We start from the raw sequence: 8,944 nt of genomic DNA, 5'->3' as shown, positions 1-8,944 counted from the left end.
GTCTCATTTGTGTGTGAAAACAATGACTGACTAGTATGTTTTAGCTAAAAGGGATAAAGCAGACAGTCTTGGCTTGTGCTGAGGATGCTCTCCACAGGAGACTGTGTCAGGCAACAACAGGGTAGGAAAACACCCTAATCCTGAGGCCAAGAGGCTGCAGCAGGAACACCAAATTTTCACAGCTGTGAACCAAACCTGTGGCCTACCCAGTCTAGGGTTGGGCCTCCAACAGTGAGCAATTTCAGCTCCATCAAAGGTGCATGAAGCTCTGTAACATTTGCATGCAGCACTGTAACAGGCAGAGATGGGATAAGACAACCCCATATGAAATGCCTCCTCCTAATTCTTCATTTGGGACTGGCTTGACATCTGGAATTAAAATTTATGATCTGGTCTTCCCAAATAGTGTGTTTGTGGATTCACAGGTGTGTAAGAACAGGTGAGAAAGGTGAAAAGAGCATTAGTTATTATAAATAATTATATATCTTTATTATATATTATACATTTTATGTATTTCATCTATAGAGCTTAGATGAAGAGAATATTACTATGGTCACAGCCAAGGACTGTGCTTCAAGTGAGGCCAGATCATATCTTAAAAACAGCTGTTCTTTTCCGTGTTTTCACTTTCAGCCCCACTCTCTCACCCTTTGAGACACAGTGCTCTGGTGTGAAACCAATTCAAAGTCCAGTTCACACAGGGCTCCGTAAGGGAAAACCCATCACCTACACAGTGCTCACCATTTAGGGTGGATTAAAATTAATTTTCACTTTGCGTGATCCATTCCTCTGTGACTTTTCAGCATTAGCAGCTGCAAAAGCTGCTGAGTTTGAGGAACAGAGTTTATGCCACTCAGCCTGTACCTTACAGCACTTTCATAAAGACCAGTTTCAACTTCAAGACTGAAAACTTCCTCGGTGTTAGATCCATTACAGCTCCTCTGCAGGTTTTCTTAACAATCCCTTTTAAAAAGACATTTTAAAAGGCAAACTGAAGATCTAACTCTGGCACTGGAAGGCAGCTAGACACAGAAACTGCCAGACCATTATACTAATTGCAACTTAAATGTTTTAAAGAACAGCCAGATAAGTTTACCTCAGCTTTGCAAAGGTGGATTATTTAACAAACACACAGAGTACAGTCTTCTTTCTTATCTACAAAATGTGTAGGAGAAATTTTTGACTTGACCTTTTTTTTACCATTGGCTTTTAGGGTTTTGAATGTTGGTTTTTTCATTTAGTTAAGAACTTGTTTATTGAAAACATCAGAGCTAATCTGGACTATTTACACTGACATTTTGTTGTGACTTACAATTCATATTGAATCATGTCAGATACCATCTGAGATACAAGTGTACAGCAGCAAAATCAATACTACCTAATGTAGAAATCATACATAACCTTACAAAATGCATCCTGTGACTTATTTTTAATTTTAATGCAAATCATAACATAGTACAAATAAGGTACATTTGAAAACTAGGCCTCTACTCAGAAAAACAGGGGAGGTTATTAAGTTTATCTTGATTATCTTATGAGTGTTTTTGACAAAATATATTATCAGATATCTTCTTAAATGTGAACCCTTGCTGCCTATATTAACTTACATGAAATAGCAAAGCCAGTCACTCTAAATATCTTATATTAGTCCTAAGAATCTATAGTCAGTCCATCACCATTTGACAGACTAGAATCTGCCTGCCTGTAGGTTTCAAAATCTTAAGAGATTAAAAACCATTCAAAACCAGGCATGTTTTTAATGGAAGTCTGTATCAATCTGTCTTTCTCCTAAAGAATTTTATTCTTGACAATAGCTGGGAAGCAAAATTATTTTCTGATACAGTTTGCAGCTAATGGCAGAAATTGAGGGAGTTACAAACGGAGAGAGATGATCAATTGAGACCATTTAGCAGACCAGCTGCCATAATCAATATGCAATTATTACTTTCAGGAACACAGAATTATTGATGCTTTAATTGATTTTCATTGCTTTAAATTATTTTCCTTGATTTGAAGATAATTTGAAATGGACAATATACTGGTACCTTCTGTATTTCATTTCAATGTTTTAAGTTACCCTCAGTGTTTGAAAATCCATGATTTTATTTCAAAAAGTACTTTTAAAACTACATCACCACAGAAATGTAGGAAGTACTCCATGGGACCAGAGGACATTTGGTTTTGCTCCTGCTACCAGATGAGATTACAAGGCAGTCGCATCATTCAGGAGAAAGAAGTGTTGGAAATGCACACTGAGCTAACAGTAGAGCATTGGGACACAAGTGTGGTAACAAATACAGATAAGAAGTTTAAAAACAGGATGGCACACAGCTTCCCTCCTCCTCCTTTCTTCTTTTTTTAATGATTTTTTTTTTTTCCAAATAAATGTGTTTTTTTCAAATGTGTTTACAATCAACCAGAAAAGAAGAGGAGCAGCTGGGCAGACAGCAAACTGCAGAGCAGGAAAGCAGAGTTCTCACCATGTCTGTGTCTGTGTGCCACTCACATACCCAGGCACAGAACCCTTCCAAATGTAATCCTGTTTGTGTCACTGTTTGCTATACTCCCTAACTGGATTAAAAATAAAAAGACAAATCCAAATCCTCCAAGGGCTATCTTTGGAACATCCTCAGAGATTAATGACAGGCTCACGAACAGGAAACTGTTTATAAAACTCATTTGAGGCGTGCCTCTGGATTAGGAGGCTGAGGAATTCAAAATAGTAGAAGCAGAATAATGAAGAAAAACTCCAGATCAAGCTTTCCAGGTTATTCTCAGATTATGTTGTCATTCTCTTTTTGTGTCTGTTTCTTCTTTCTCTTGAAATAAAAGGAATTTTCTAGGTTTTATTCATTTTTTTGCAACTGTTTGGGATTAATGAAGTGTGTATGTGTAAAGTCTGGCAATGTGATTGTTACATCTGGCTCCAAGGGAAGGAGCAGACTGACAGCAAGCTCCTGGTATGTCTGAAACAGGGGAACAAGTGTGCAAAATAAAGAATGTCAGACACATTCTGTTTATCCATTGGAAGTATTTTGGACGTTCTCTGATATTCCAAACTTCAAATTGTCCACAAATAATAGTTTGAGCCTCAAATTTGCAAACTTCACAAGTAATTTCCATTCAAAATCAAGGTAGTTGCTTTAAAAAAAGTTATTAAAAAAAAGGTATACCCAAATAGAACTCATGAAATTGCTTAGGTTACCATTCTTTTCCATCTTGTTCCTGAATACTTAAATTATTAAGTATATATTTTACAGTTCCTTACATATTATGAGGATTAGTATTACAATTTTTCCAAATGGTAACCACAACATCCAGTTAAACCACAGGCTAAGGATCTGTGACTCTTGCCAGGACTACTGGAACTGCTACAGTCATGAGAAAAGTTGGTTTTAGATAAACTATAATGTCTTTAGTGCCTGTACAGAAACGTGTGTGCTCTGGCTACTGAACAATCAAAATTGTCTCTCCATCTCATTTGTACAAAATGACATCTATCATTGCTGGCTGACACTTCCATTTGTGCACTGTGACCCCTTCAGAGGCAGAAGAAAAAATACACTTGCTCAACACTGAGTCTTCTTTTATCACCTGATATGAAAAGACCTCTATTTGCCCCATTAAAAAAACGGTTAAATAGCAGGACCTGGAATGCAATGAATTGAAGAGACTGAATGCTAGATGCCAATTAGATGCACGTATCAAAAATCAATATAAATGCTTCACTTATCAATACCCTGATTCTGCTTATACTTCACAGTCCTATTTATGTACCAAAGTAAACTTTGTTTAGTAGTGTCAATAGAGGTATTTGTTTAATAGGTATTTTACTTAATGTCAGACTGCTGATCACCTAAACCTTCAAGAGCTGGGCAGAACTATAACTGTAAAGAAATACACATAACACCTTCTACTCCAGGATACAAATGAGAGACCCTCCATACAACTGATTTAAAAAGATGTTGCAAACAACTATCAAGTACAAAACCTGAAATCTCTAAGCAGTTAGTTGGGGAACTGCTTTATTAACAAGATGACTAACAAAATCACCCACATGACCAGTATTACCATATGACTCATATTGTTTATCACTTTGTTTAGATTTTTAATCTTTAATCTTAATCACTTGTTTAGATTTTTAATTTTTAAGACAAATTAATCATCCTCCATGACTGAAGGATATGTTGCGCACACTTGGAAATGGCAGTACCACAACCCCAGATCATTACCTGCACATTTTCAAGATTGGCACTTCCCATTCACCCCAGTTATGCAGAAAGCAGCAATCCTCTGATGTCCCAACACCTTCTTACTGGTTGACATCACTGCACGTAAGTAGAATCCTTTAATGTTATTTTAGTGATGTGTGTTCCAAGAAAGGGATAAGGGTACTCTCTAAATACGTGCTGACACCAGCCCAGGACACACTTTGCAGCACAGTTTTCTGCAGTTATCACTTGGTCCCTGAGCTGCTCTACTGCAATTTTTTAGAACTGTAGAAGGGTTTATATCCCAAATTTTCTAATGCATCTTTTTCCCAATATTTTGTTTGAAAAAATTAAGAGCACTTTTTTAAAAACTGAATTTGAGGCATGAGTTCAAACTGTTCCTTAGGACTTTCTTAGGTGGAAAACAACACCTGCAAAAGCTTAAAACTTTGCTACCTCAAATCCAGTGAAATAGAAAGAGCTGTGAAATTTCAATACAATGCCTTCCACGTTTTACTTGTAACATTTTTTTCCCCTACTGTATATGAATCAATATGCATTAATTAGGCTTTCACTATTCAAAGGTAACACTTCTGTGCTAGATGTGCAGCTCCTGGATCTAATGAGAGGGACCTATAGAGACACATTTTAGTGAAGAACTGTCAGCTTCCAAAACTGCTCTTCCTTTCTGGCAATTTCTGTGCTTAGGGGCTTGTTGAGACCATGGAGACAGTTTTGGAGTGGGAAATTTCAAAATTCTTTTGAATGCAAATGTAATTGGATTCATTAGTTACCACTAAACTTTTCAATTATTTTCCTGTTTCTCAAATGTTCTGTATTACATGTGCAGTTAAAAAAAAAAAGTCTGAAAAGCACATTCTGTAATTTTGAAGGAATACAAACATTTCTCCTTTAGGAACTAAGTTAGGTCATGGGACATGAAAAAGCTGTTGAATAGTCACAGCTTTTCAACTGCAATGATCTGGGTTATATGTTAAAGGTTTTGTATCCTATTAACAATCTCCTGAGCTAACCAGCCCCTTAAATGTGATTACAAGGATCACGCATCTAAGACCTTCAAAAGGGGTTACGGAGCTCTTTTGATCAACTAAAGAAAATATCTGGCAAAGCTCAGGGTTGCTTTAGAGAAAAATATGCATTCAATAAATGACTTATGCTATTGGACATCCTTAATAATTCATTATGGTAGATGGTATTTATGATCAAAAGAATACTGAGCTAGATGTAGACAAACTCTGTGGAGGCTTTCCTAGAGGATATTTACTCAGGTGTTGCAGGAAGTACTGCTTCTCTGTAATAAACACCAAAGGGGAGGAGTTCCTTATATTTGCTACAGGCTGTGCTCACTTAAGCAGCCAGAGAGGTTAAAAAGCACTTCCTCAGAGAGGTAAGTTCTTTGACTCTTATAGTGGTGGTCTTCTGCTAGTTAAGCATGCTTGTTTATTTTCTTAAGTTATCATTTATGTGTCTCCTGATCTTTTTGTGTGTCACTTGTTATTTGTGTATGTACCTGTTAGCCATCAAAACAACTCCCCTTGAGTAGAATACTATTAAAAGATCAATTGTAAAGAGAAAAATAGATGAAAAGCAGGAATATATGCGTAAAATCTTTATGGCTGAGCTCTGCCCAAGATTTGGAGCCTAGAAAGCAAGGACCTGCTTTTGTAGGGAGGGTCCACTGTGTCCTGCTTATCTGCATCCTGACTTTGTTTGGATATAGCATGATCTTTCACAATATAGAAAATAATATTTTAAGTAAATTATAGCCTTAATTTTGTGCCTTAATCACAAGGGCATCTCTTCCCCCACTTTTTTTATTATTATTATTATTATAAGCTTCTAAAAATGCAGAACTCTGAATGTATCAGTTCTGGAGTAATGGAAGTCTATTCTACTTATGTATGTTTTGGGTCCATTATATTTTAATAATGAAGAGCAAAACATTCTAAAAGCAACTCCCTAATGTGATCTAATGTTGAAGATGCTTTGAAAGGTCTGTTCATACTGCTTTCATATTTGTCACATAGTACTTTAAAAATAGTTTCCAGACTTGCACCCACAATGCTTCTAATGAAGGTAAAAACCGTGTTGAAAGGCAAAGAGAAAGTCTGAAAGTAATCTAACCACAATCTGTTAAAAAAATAGTGTAGTATAAATGCTGTCTTGTGGCATTAAGCACAACTTAACCTCATATCAGGTACAGCTGGAGATGGTCACACTTCATTTATCTTTCTATATATATATATGGATATTGTCAGTACATAACATTTGTCCTTAATTTTATCAAGTTTATTTTGGGGCAGAAAAAGCATGTACCCTATTTACTCTAGAACTTTGAAATCTCCTCTGAAAGACTTTCTAGATAAAAGCAAAGCAGTAATTTTTTGGGAAAAAGAAGGGCAACAGCCAAGGCAGGTTGAGATGGAAAAGGAACATGAAAGAGTGAAAATAAAGGCAAAGGAGGAATGTGGCTAGGCTGCATGACACTGAATGTCACGTAATCATTTCTTGACTAAATTTTCCAGCACAGTCAATGTCCATCTGACACTTAGATTGTCATTCCTTAAGGGAATAAATTCCCTGTTTGTTTGAACAGTGCCTATCTCTACAGGTCTTGAACATTGGTTATGACTTTTAACTGGTTTAAACCAGGACCCTTTCTGCAGTGATAGGCTGCCATTACTTACATATCGTTCAGGAATACCTAAATGAAACAGATACAAGTTTTTTGGAGTTTCACAGACCAGTTCACCTGAAAAATTAATTCATGCAGAAGACAAAAGTGTGTTCAATAGTCCAAGTGGCTTATCTGAGCCCTATCATGGGATTTTGCCTTTGAGGCCCCTTTGACAGAGGGAGCACTCGTAGGGAATTTTAGGTCTTCAATTAAGGGATGGTAGCATCGGCACAAAGCGAGAGTTAGATGAGATGGGCAGCAGTGGTTTTAGGACAGCACTGATAGAAGTGGAAAGGGACACATCAGCCAAATATTAATGTTAATATCTTTTCTCTTTCCCATGATTGTGTCTAAACACTTCCCAGCTCCTTGTTCCAGGTCTTGGATGCGTGCAAGCTCTTCCTGGGAAAAGAGTTATGAGTACCCATCACTCCTTTTTGCACTTGAATTTCCACTGAGCGGCTTCTAACCTTTTTCTGATGGTGCACTCTGGCCAAGCTTCTGCACCATCAGAGGATTAGACTGTCATGCTTCTGCATGTGACTTGCCATCCACTAGACATGGAGCAGCAAGGCAGTGGAGTGCCAGGCACTCTCAAAGCACAACTGAAAGCAATGAGAACTTTGCTCAGAGAGGGGGAAGTTCTCACTGAGTGTTGTTCCTGTAGTGATCTGAGTCAAAAAATATGGATATTTTTACAGCTGAGACCCTATTATGCTAGTGCTTCCAATTCTGATTAGTAAAATGGGATCATAAAACTAGGAAGCTTATTTTGTATTTTTATAGGGTCTCAACCACGGAAAGAGGGACCATTATGAAGGGACAGAGCAGCCAACAACAAAAGGAGTTAATAAAGTCTAGATGGGATGCTAAACTATCCCTCATAAATTTCTACATGCATAATGCAATGCAGTCTAAAACTGTCAACAACTTTTATACAATAAAGTAGTAGTACTTGGATGAAGGAAATCAAAAAGGCCTCTTGTCCTTATACATATCTGGCTCATGGCTGTTTTGGGGTTTCAGAAGTTTGTTTTTCTGATTTTTTGGTTTTCCCACAGGGAAGAATTTCATAAGGTTTCTTCTGTGTGATTACTTTGATGGCTGGGATGGGATGAGTAGCTGTACCTGTTACAGAAATATTCACATAGAGAGGCCATCCATGAACTGCTTGATATCTACTGTGCTTTTGAGAAAGATGTAGAACATAGATAGCTCTGAAACAGTTTCCCTTATGTCACATCTATTTGAAAACAAAATGCAGGTTCAAATATTATCAGAAAAATGAAAGGAGACAAACTCAACACAATGAAGTCTCTGATGGAGGTACATGGTCTCCAGTGCTGACAGAGTTCGGCTGCTTCTTTGCAGTGAATTTGTCAGGGATCTCGCAAAGAAAACCTAACCAGCATAATTAAAGCCTGGTTCATGTACCACAGAGCTGTATTTATAAAATTCATCCATTTCCAACTTTTGAGCACTTTGTCTTGCAACTTTACCCTGCTATTATAACACTTATGATGTGGTGCTGCGGTGTAGTCACCTCTCTGCAACAGGCGCTGAAGTGAGCTCGGGGCGTGCTCCAGATGTGAACTACTTTTAGAGGGCCAGGAAGGTCCATTAGGTTTCCCCAGGGCAGCGCAGCTATGGGCAGCCCCAGGGCCAGGAGCCGCAGCTCTCCGGTGCCAGGCCAGCAGCCTCTCCGGGCTCGGCGGCCGCCCGGCGCCGTGTAATCCCCGCGGGGCGGCTCAGGGTGCGGGGGCTGTGAGCCGGCGGGGGCCGCCCCGAAGCCCCTCGGCGAGGCGTGGCCGCCGGGCAGCGCAGCTCCTTGGCGAGCTCCCGCTCAAGCACCGGGTGTCCTGCCCGCAGCTCCCGGCCGGGATTACCCGCAGCGAAACCTCCGGTCCCCGCAGAGCCAGCCCCGCCGAGGGCGCAGGGGCCGCGCCACCTCCGGCCACCGTGCCGCGGCTTCGCCCTCCTCCTCCTCCTCCTGCGGCCGGCCCCGGCCCGGCTGCGGTCCCGCCTCGGGGTCAGC

Source organism: Parus major, chromosome 2 (genome assembly GCF_001522545.3).
Source record: "Parus major isolate Abel chromosome 2, Parus_major1.1, whole genome shotgun sequence".
Lineage (NCBI taxonomy): Eukaryota > Metazoa > Chordata > Aves > Passeriformes > Paridae > Parus > Parus major.
This window is presented reverse-complemented; position numbering follows the sequence as displayed.